The sequence below is a fragment of the Sinocyclocheilus grahami genome, unplaced genomic scaffold, assembly GCF_001515645.1.
Source record: "Sinocyclocheilus grahami isolate Dianchi unplaced genomic scaffold, SAMN03320097.WGS_v1.1 scaffold204.1, whole genome shotgun sequence".
NCBI lineage: Eukaryota > Metazoa > Chordata > Actinopteri > Cypriniformes > Cyprinidae > Sinocyclocheilus > Sinocyclocheilus grahami.
Window position 1 is genome coordinate 658,524 of NW_015505383.1, and position 9,153 is coordinate 667,676.

Here is a 9,153-nt window from a genome sequence, read left to right on the forward strand (position 1 = left end):
ACAGAACGTTTAACAAAGACTGAGGAATCAAATAAAAAATTAAAAACGTGCATAGCATAACGTGAGGTAAACAGCAAAAATAAGTGTTTCCATGGTTACTACACTTTTACTATAATAAAACCATGGTTAATTTTTCATAAAGGATGAGCACTTTTTATTCAAATCAAATTTAAGCTAAGCTTTTAAACAGTCATGGCTTCCCTTGCACCAACATTTGAATAATTCATAAAAGACTAATCTCTTTCTGACCATCTGAGATTGCAGTATAGCGATACAGGTTAGGATCATGGCTTTACTGCAGCACATGTCACTCGTTGGTGAATGCATTAGGAGGTAGGGAACGGGGGGGAACGTTGATAGCACTCATATACCCCGAGCCTGAGTCTGACGGCTTTGTGCTTAAGTGCCTCAACCCAACCCCAGTGTGCCTCTAACTCTGCCCAGGTTTCGCTGACACAGGACTAGTGTTATGCTTGCTCAGTCATCGAAAATAGCTTCCAATGGAGGCGAGGAACAGCTGCAGGAAAAAAAAACTGCAATGGTTTTCCCAGATGAAAGGTGTCTAATAAACAGCTGGGATCCTTTACATTCTGGCAGCATGTATTATGTCCACTGTCATGCTCAAATACTTGGTCTTACCTCACCATGGCTCAATGCACGTTAACAGTCCAGAGAAGGCTCAGACTTGACTTTAGTGTGAAAGAACCTCAGTGTAAGGCAAAACCTTGGCTGTAGGCCACAGAAGAGCCTGATTAATCAGTGAAAGCATATTGAGATGTGGAGCAAGAGGTGTTTTATCCCGCCAGTGACGCCGAGAGTAACCGGACCCCTGTCATTTCATCAGTGCCTGTCATGAACACCAACATTCCCCGGACAGTTCTTTCCACATTTATCCCATCCAAGCGTAGATTACCAGAGACTAACCAGAGACTAAACCTTTCAAACTAGTCATGAACCCATTTTCACACAGACTTCCCAAACTCCTTTATTTGATCCCTTTGAGTTGAAAGCACTTAGTCACTCTTGCGGTTCCAAACCAATCAAGTGACTGGGCTACAGTCTGCCATCATCAAACTCCTGAAACATCACTGATGTCATCTAATCTCATGGTATTTAATTCACTTCAGTCAGTGTTTGATTTACGGGACTGTTTGCTCCTTGCTAGAGATGATTTGTATGGATTTGCATTCTTCAGATCCCTTATAATTTCACCCTTGCTGCAAGATGGAAGCTTGTCGCCCTAGTCATATTTAAAGACCCATCAATGTTACGGGAGCACGTTACGCAATTTATCACTGACTAGTTGAGTCAATTGTATGATCATTCTCTTCCTAGACATCTATTATCCCAGAATTACATTCTTACACAAGCTTATGCAACAACAGAGGAATTGTGGACATTTTTTGGCATTGATTTGCACAGAAAAAAGAAGGGCCCTGTCCAACTCTCATGGCCTTTCTTCAGAGTCCACAATTTGTGCAGGGATTACTGGGCCCCCTTGATATTACATTGGCTCAGCCCCCCAATTCAGGGGGGGGGAGGGTGGTGAGTGGTCCCTCTCATTATAAATATTTTTGGGGTTTGAGCCCCCTCTCTGATTAGGGCCCTTGGAATTGTCCTAGATTTGTGACATAATGCCGCTTTGACTGTAAGGTACTGGTCTGTTGCAAAGCTCACCTCAGTGGCCCTGTCCCAAATGGGACACTTCATGTGCACTTGCGGCCTTACAATGACCACCGCTTGCGCGTGTCCTTTAAGTCAACGAGACCGTAGGGTGTCCCATTCATCATTTTAGCTTTCAGAAGGGTGCTCGCGAATGCCCCCCTTTGTGCCCAAAGCAGACTTTTGCACTACAAAGCAGCATTACGTCACAGGTTTAGGGTGCGATTTGGTACAGGGCCAGTGTGGTTAGAAGTGCACACTGAGGGTACGTCGAAGCCACAAAGAGGGGCGCTTGTGAGCATCCTTCTGAAACCTAAAATGACAAATTGTCATTGTGGACTTAATGGACACGTACACACGGTAGTGATTATGAGAAGCCATTCATTCAATATTTTTGCATCCCATTCTGCTTTTATTTTTATTTTTCGTTAACATGCATTGCGCTCATCTTATGCATGTCACAGTTTTCTAAAAATGCAACGCTCATGTTAAGTTTTTGTTGTTCAACTTTAAAAAAAATCTCTCCAGGCATTGTTTTTTTTCTTCATTCCACTCCCCCGTCTTGCATTTTAGTGTTTAAAAACGCAAGGCCTAGAGATGCGCTTTTTAAAATTTGAACTCTTCTGTTCTGTGTGAATGGCCAAGAAGTCCACAAGAAGACAAATTCACATGACGTGCGCTATTTGGGACAGGCCCAAGGTTGTTTTAAGAGCTTGATATCCTTGCTTACCCAGCATTCCCTCACTCTTCTCTCATGCTCTTTCCACTCGCAATTTCACAGTCAGGTTAGCGCCATTTTAAATTTTTGACAGGACTGAAATCGAGGCTGTGAGGGACAGAAGTACAGTGCATTCAATGGATTGTTCTGTTGTTTAACAACATACCGACTGTTCTGCTGATGAAACGTCTGTCCAAAAACACTGTCAGTAGACAAAAACTCCATAAAAGAGTTTTGAAAGTTGTGAGTTGGAGAAAATTCCGTGATCTAAGACACTTCTACAGTGAGTGCCATTGTAAAGACTATAATGGCGCTTTTCCACTGCATGGTACGGCACGGTACGGTTCACGGTACCGTACCATTACCAAAACGTGACATGTAAACTCTGCTGATCACGGATTGGCCGGAGAGAATCGTCACTACCTGCGTCACTGAACTTGCGACACAAACACAAAATAACCGCTAGATTTAAATCAGCACAGCCAGCGAAGGATCAGATGCAACTGTTTTGAACGAGCGCACCTTTTTTTTAACAACCAAAAAGTTTTGTTGTCCGTTGCGGAAGAACAGACCTTCCTCTCGTTGATAGCAGAGGAGCGGATCCAGCGAGAGCTTGATGTGGCGTCGCGGAAAGAAAAAGTTTTTTTTAGGAGTCGTGGTAGTAGAGGCGGCGCAACTATAACGACATGTGAATAATCCCGCCCATTCTAAAGCGATACTGAACTGCAGTGGAAACACAAACCGTGCCGTGCTGAGCCGTACCGAGCCGAGTCGTACCACGCAGTGGAAAAGCACCATAAGTCTCTCCCTCAAAGCCACGTTTTCAACCACATTAAATTGAACATGGCGTCTAACACGACTGAGGTTTATTGGCTGTTGCGCATTACTGCCCTCTAGCTTATTGGAGACAATGCACATACCCAATGACCTGTCGGCTAGATTTCAAGCAAACATGAAATATATTGTAGCATATACGTGTCTTCGTGTATATGTATTCTGGTGTACTCTAGATGTAAACAAAAACAGATAGGACACAGGACAAAATACACCACATCAAAAAGTGTTTGTCTTGATATATTTATTAAAAAAAATTTTTTTTTACACTTTTTAGAGATTTAGCACTTTATTTTAAAAGCATAAATTATGGCAATTAAGTGACAGACAATCCACTGTAGTATTCTCACAACTAATAGTTTGTAATTTGATACCACGGCTAGCAAACATCTACTGCTGTCATGTTCAAGCACTGCTCGCTCACAGAAGTTGTGCACAATCACCACTTCACATTATATTGTTACCCTTTATAATCTCAAATCTAGATAATTTTTTGTTTATATAATTTGTCAAGTTACATAAAAGTTGTGAAATAGATAACTGAGAATCCCGCAGACTGCTTTCACTCACAGTCTGACTCAAGAGGAGTATTTACAGAATTATCGAAGAGCACGCAAGCAAGGATTTGCCATGCTCATAAAAGGTAAAAAAAAATTAAAAATAAAGAAACATAAAAATGGGCATAAGCACCCCTAAAGAAAAAAAATAAATAAAAGAAACATAAAAATGGGAATAAGCACCCTGAAAAAAAATAGAACACGCACACACAAATCACATTTTTGTGTTTTTTTATAATATAGGTAAATCATTTGTATCAGTGTATTTGGATGTGTCTACAAAGATGCAGTTAGCTCTTCTATGAAAGTACATTCTACTACATAAATACATTCCAAACCTAAACATGGCTCTATTGCTGGTTCAGTCTATGGGACCTTCAGCGCCTCGGCTTACACGTGAGCCAGCTCAAATGACGGCCGTCCCCATCTGCCCCGGCTACATGCAGGAGGAGATCGGAGACGTGGAAAAAACATTCATTTCAGCAATTCACTTTGCGAAGCTTGCTCAAGCTGAAACAGGATCTATATTTCTGTACTTACATCGCAAGCTCGCAAGTTGAATTTCCAGCTCGAGTCCCACACACAAGTCCCTTTCCTTCATGACAGGATAAATATTGCACCACTTAATTGTTTCATAATTAAGACTCATCAAAAATTACAAAGTAGTCTGCTTGTATTGATAAAGCACCAACATTATAAAGTGTACATCAGTGTTTTGTGTGGGGATGTCTCTTTAGGACTAAATCTAATGGTCATCAATCTTACAAAGTGAGTCTAAAATGAAAAATGAATTTTTCAGTTAATCTAGCCATTTATCTATTAAATGAAAAAAAAATGTTGCTTCCACAAAATATTGATTGTATTGGTTCTATCAGAGGCAACAGTCAAATCAACAATCCGGAGCCAATGTTGTGATTTCAGTCTAGATTTCTTTTTAAATACATTGGTTATTTCTGCATTAATCCAGATACGAAAAAAATGGTCAAAAATAGGGACTGAAACAAAAAAAAATCATATTTCTGTAAATGGGCAAAATGTAATAAAAGCTCACTAAGATCACACCGAGAGACCATACAAAATAAAGTTCTCACGCTATTCTTCCGGCACGATCATTTTATTATCAAAATACCCCACCAGTTACTGGTGCGCACTCAATCATCATCATATGTTTGGTCTAAAACGCAATTGTCCTCGTATTTTGCCAAAGCACAGCAATTGCGAGTACATTTTCTGTCATCTTTGCAGGAATGTAATATGAAGATTGTACAAAGTAACATTTATCTTTAGCAACACTGTGAAAGTGAACAGCAGATAACAGGCAAATGTAGGTTCAACGACATATCTATCCGTACAATATGCATCGCATGACTAAACATACTTCATTGGTTTCAAATACCTTGAGTTTTCACAGTCCACACTACAATGCTGAAACATGTGTTTGGAGTGCATCTTCAAAAAGATCAGTTTTCACAGAACAAAAATGCTGTCTCGGTGTGGAAGAAAGGCCAAAACATAGAGAAGAAGATGTATCTGGATTAATGTAGATGCAGCCTTCTTTTGGACAGATATAGTGAAGATACTGGGGACTTGAACCTGCAATACTCGGGTGAGCACCTTGGCTCCAAGATGTCTATAGCACATACATTAATGCTGCCTCATGGCTCCGACAAATTACTCCAAGAGTACTAAAATAGCAGAAGTGGATGCTGTATGTAGATGTTGCATTTGACATCTACCTAAGTAGAGCTGATGGAAGTGGTATACAATCTTGTGCAAATATCGGGGCTCCGCCCACAAACGGTGACATCACTCATGAGTCACCAACCAGAATCAAAAATAAACTTTTGATGGCTTCCAAGACAATCAAGCCTGGTTTATTTGAATCCGATGTTCTCTTGTGGCTCTGAAGCCTCTCTGAGTCTTCTATTGGAATTTATTATTTCAAACCTCACCATCACACTTAATTTCACAGGAGATGCAGCTGTGCAAACGTCTTCTCCCTATGATAGACCACTGAGATTCAACAGCTGATGAGCAGAATTAAAACCTAAACTGAACTAAAATATGAGTCCTCACAACAGTTATGAAGACCATCTGGCTGTCGATGCCACCTGGGGAAGCAGGCTGGCATGAAGAGGGACATGTTTGCACTTCAGAAGATTCTGATGCTTTTTAAGCACTGCAGCAAAACAACGCAGCTATGTCTGGTGTTTATAAAGACGAACTATATGGCTTATTACATTGGATTTGGATTAATGAAACATCCCTGTAATATCTTCACTCACTATGAGACATTGCTTTGAAATATGTAATAGTTTGCAAGCACGTGTGAGTGTGAGAAATCATATTGCGAGGTAAACTTGGTTAAAGTCAACACGAAACAACATTCACGACTCGCTTCTGTAAACAATGTTATGTATTTCAAAGTGATATGGCAGTTTAAAAACAGGAAAAACAAACAGTGTTTTTTGAAATTGCATTTGAAATTGACTGGATTATGAGTATGTAAGTTAGCGTTACATATAAGCAAGCCAGATACTAGAGAAAAGGGGCTGAAAAAGGAGAAATTGTTGACATCAGCCAAAAGTCATTGCATCCCTGTAATATCTTCACTCACTATGAGACATTGCTTTGAAATATGTAATAGTTTGCAAGCACGTGTGAGTGTGAGAAATCATATTGCGAGGTAAACTTGGTTAAAGTCAACACGAAACAACATTCACGACTCGCTTCTGTAAACAATGTTATGTATTTCAAAGTGATATGGCAGTTTAAAAACAGGAAAAACAAACAGTGTTTTTTGAAATTGCATTTGAAATTGACTGGATTATGAAAGTTAGCGTTACATATAAGCAAGCCAGATACTAGAGAAAAGGGGCTGAAAAAGGAGAAATTGTTGACATCAGCCAAAAGTCATTGCGTATGCATTTATTACAGCTAGATGAAAAATTAAAAAAAAAAAAAGTACTTACAGTTATCAATCATTCATAATAAGCCAATAAAATGTGTATTAAGAAGGTAAATTCTGATTTCATTACATTTAAAATTACATTTATGCATTTAGCAGATGATTTTATCCAAAGCGACTTCCAGTGCATTCAGGCTAGACATTTTTTATCAGTGCGTGTTCCCTTGCGCTGCTAACGCAATGCTGTACCACTGAGCCACAGGAACATTTTGAGATTTCATGTTGACTTTAATCACCAACTAAGGGTTTTATGTTCTGCAAACTGATTAAACATAAATAACATGGAAGACTTTGAATCGCTGATGCAAAAATGAAAACATTCTCTGCTACACCTCGTCAGCCCTCTGTTTTACTAACTCAATATAACGTTACTAACGTTAACTCCCAGTTGTCAAGTCGTTTGAACCGTATAATGCTGGTGTGGCATCGTGGAAAGGGGCTTGTGTGTGTTTGACGATCATTCGTAAAGCTCAAAGAAAAATAATGGCCATCTAATGTTTTGTCACTGCAGGGTCTTTTGATGCGCCTTTCTCTCAAATCGATCTATTGCATTTCCACGCAAAACGTACCCATACAAGACTTACCAGCTCTAATTCAAAACTGACCGAAGTCTCGTCTGGTTGGGGAACAGAAAAATGAATTTGTTTTGAAAAATGTTCCATTTAAAGAAAATGTGAAATAAAAGAAGAAGAAAAAAACGCATTGTTAAACAAGTATATTTAAACTGTTATTATTATATGATGCATGTTGTACTATTGTTCTTATTAAACTATTACTATTAAACTAGTACTATTCTGAAGTATTTCTGTGATTATATTCCATCTTTTCCTATTTGAGAGTTACAATATTTCACATTCAAACACAACAGTTAAAATATGACTAAATACATAGGGAGATTTATATAAGGGGACACATTCAGTGTATATGTGAGCTGGGTGGTGAAGTATGTGAGTCGTGTTCTGTTTTTGCGAAACTTTTGGGCCTTCTACATTTCGGGTTTAGGTTACTGAACGCTCAGTAAATTATCAAAAGTATTTTGACATACAAACATCAATACATTACTAGTGATATTGGTTGAATGATCTATTCTTATAAACATGAAGGTAACAAGTGAAGGAAATTTTGATATAAAAATTACTTTCATTACTTAACGATAAGCATTCAGACTACAGTAATACAATCCTGACGGTAGGATGATTCTTCAAATAGCTTCAAGTCCGAATATAGCACAGCTAAAACAATATCATCAAGCTTATTCCCATGACTGTGCTCTGTGGTTGATATCTGGGAGTTTTTTTTTTAGTGCTGTTATTAATTAGTTAGCCTAAAGTTGCACTACAACAGACCTGCTGAAGAAAAACGCAAAAGTAAAACGCGACCGCACGCTGCTGCATCAACAGGCCTGTTTCACAGCACACGTGTGCGCGGCAGTCAAACATGCGTTGCACTTTCACAACGACAGTTTCTGCTAAACTGCGGTTCTAACCAGAAAATAGTGCTTTCTAGGTTACTACATTGAGTATCTCTTTTAATAACAACCATAAATGCTTAAATAGTTACTGGGAGCTAGCCATTGAGAATTACTACGAACCTGATCATCATTAAAATGAAAATTTACACAAGGATCACATCACATTTGCATCAAAATATAAATGAATCTACACTGAACTGAGCCCAAACCCAAAGTGTAGTTATAAATGGCTTCAAAAATCTAGATTCAGGCAGATTTACGGAATAGAAACTCCTGTTTGTGTGCCTTTTTGGTGTATAAAAGCCTTTAATGCAAACTACTATGTTGATAAATAGGTTAAAAGCACATTTTCAACCTATTTTCGGCAAGAACAGGCACAGCACAGAAACTTGCAGCTATGCTTCTGTAAAGCAAACTCATGCTGAATGTAAATGCTGCAACATGTGCAATAAAACAAATATGTCCGCATGTGAAACAGGCCTGTGAAGAATGACAAAATTCATGGAAAGGCAAATGAAGGGCCACCTACGCCGCATTAAACAGAGTCACCTGTGCTTTTGCAGGGGAAAGTGAGGAGTGACCGGGTCACACTAGCTGCCCCTCATACCGTGATTACGTGTACGAGTATGCACCTCAGCCAACGGCCAGAAGGTGTAAACAAATCTGCCGTGTGATGTGCTTTTGAAAGACCTGCGTGTACGTCTGTGAGGTGTGGATGTAGTGGCCAGATGTTTGGAGGACAACCTCCTAACCCAACCAGAACGCCAGACTTTGGTCGACTGAGCAAAAACACACGCGCACTCTCGCGCAGATCTGACGAAAAGACGCGGTGAAGCTGCTCGAGTCAGAGAGAAGGAAGCATTACTAATCTACTACAGGTAGATTAAGAAAAGAGCTTTCATATTGCATGTTCACAATAATAATTTTCGAGATAAAATTGCTT

At 39.4% G+C, this 9,153-nt stretch overlaps 1 protein-coding gene across 1 annotated transcript in view; it reads left to right on the forward strand.

Moving 5' to 3' along the window:
- LOC107595568 (rab GTPase-activating protein 1-like) overlaps window positions 1-9,153 on the forward strand; it is a 117,286-nt gene that overhangs the window by 106,983 nt on the left and 1,150 nt on the right. The window lies entirely within an intron of this gene.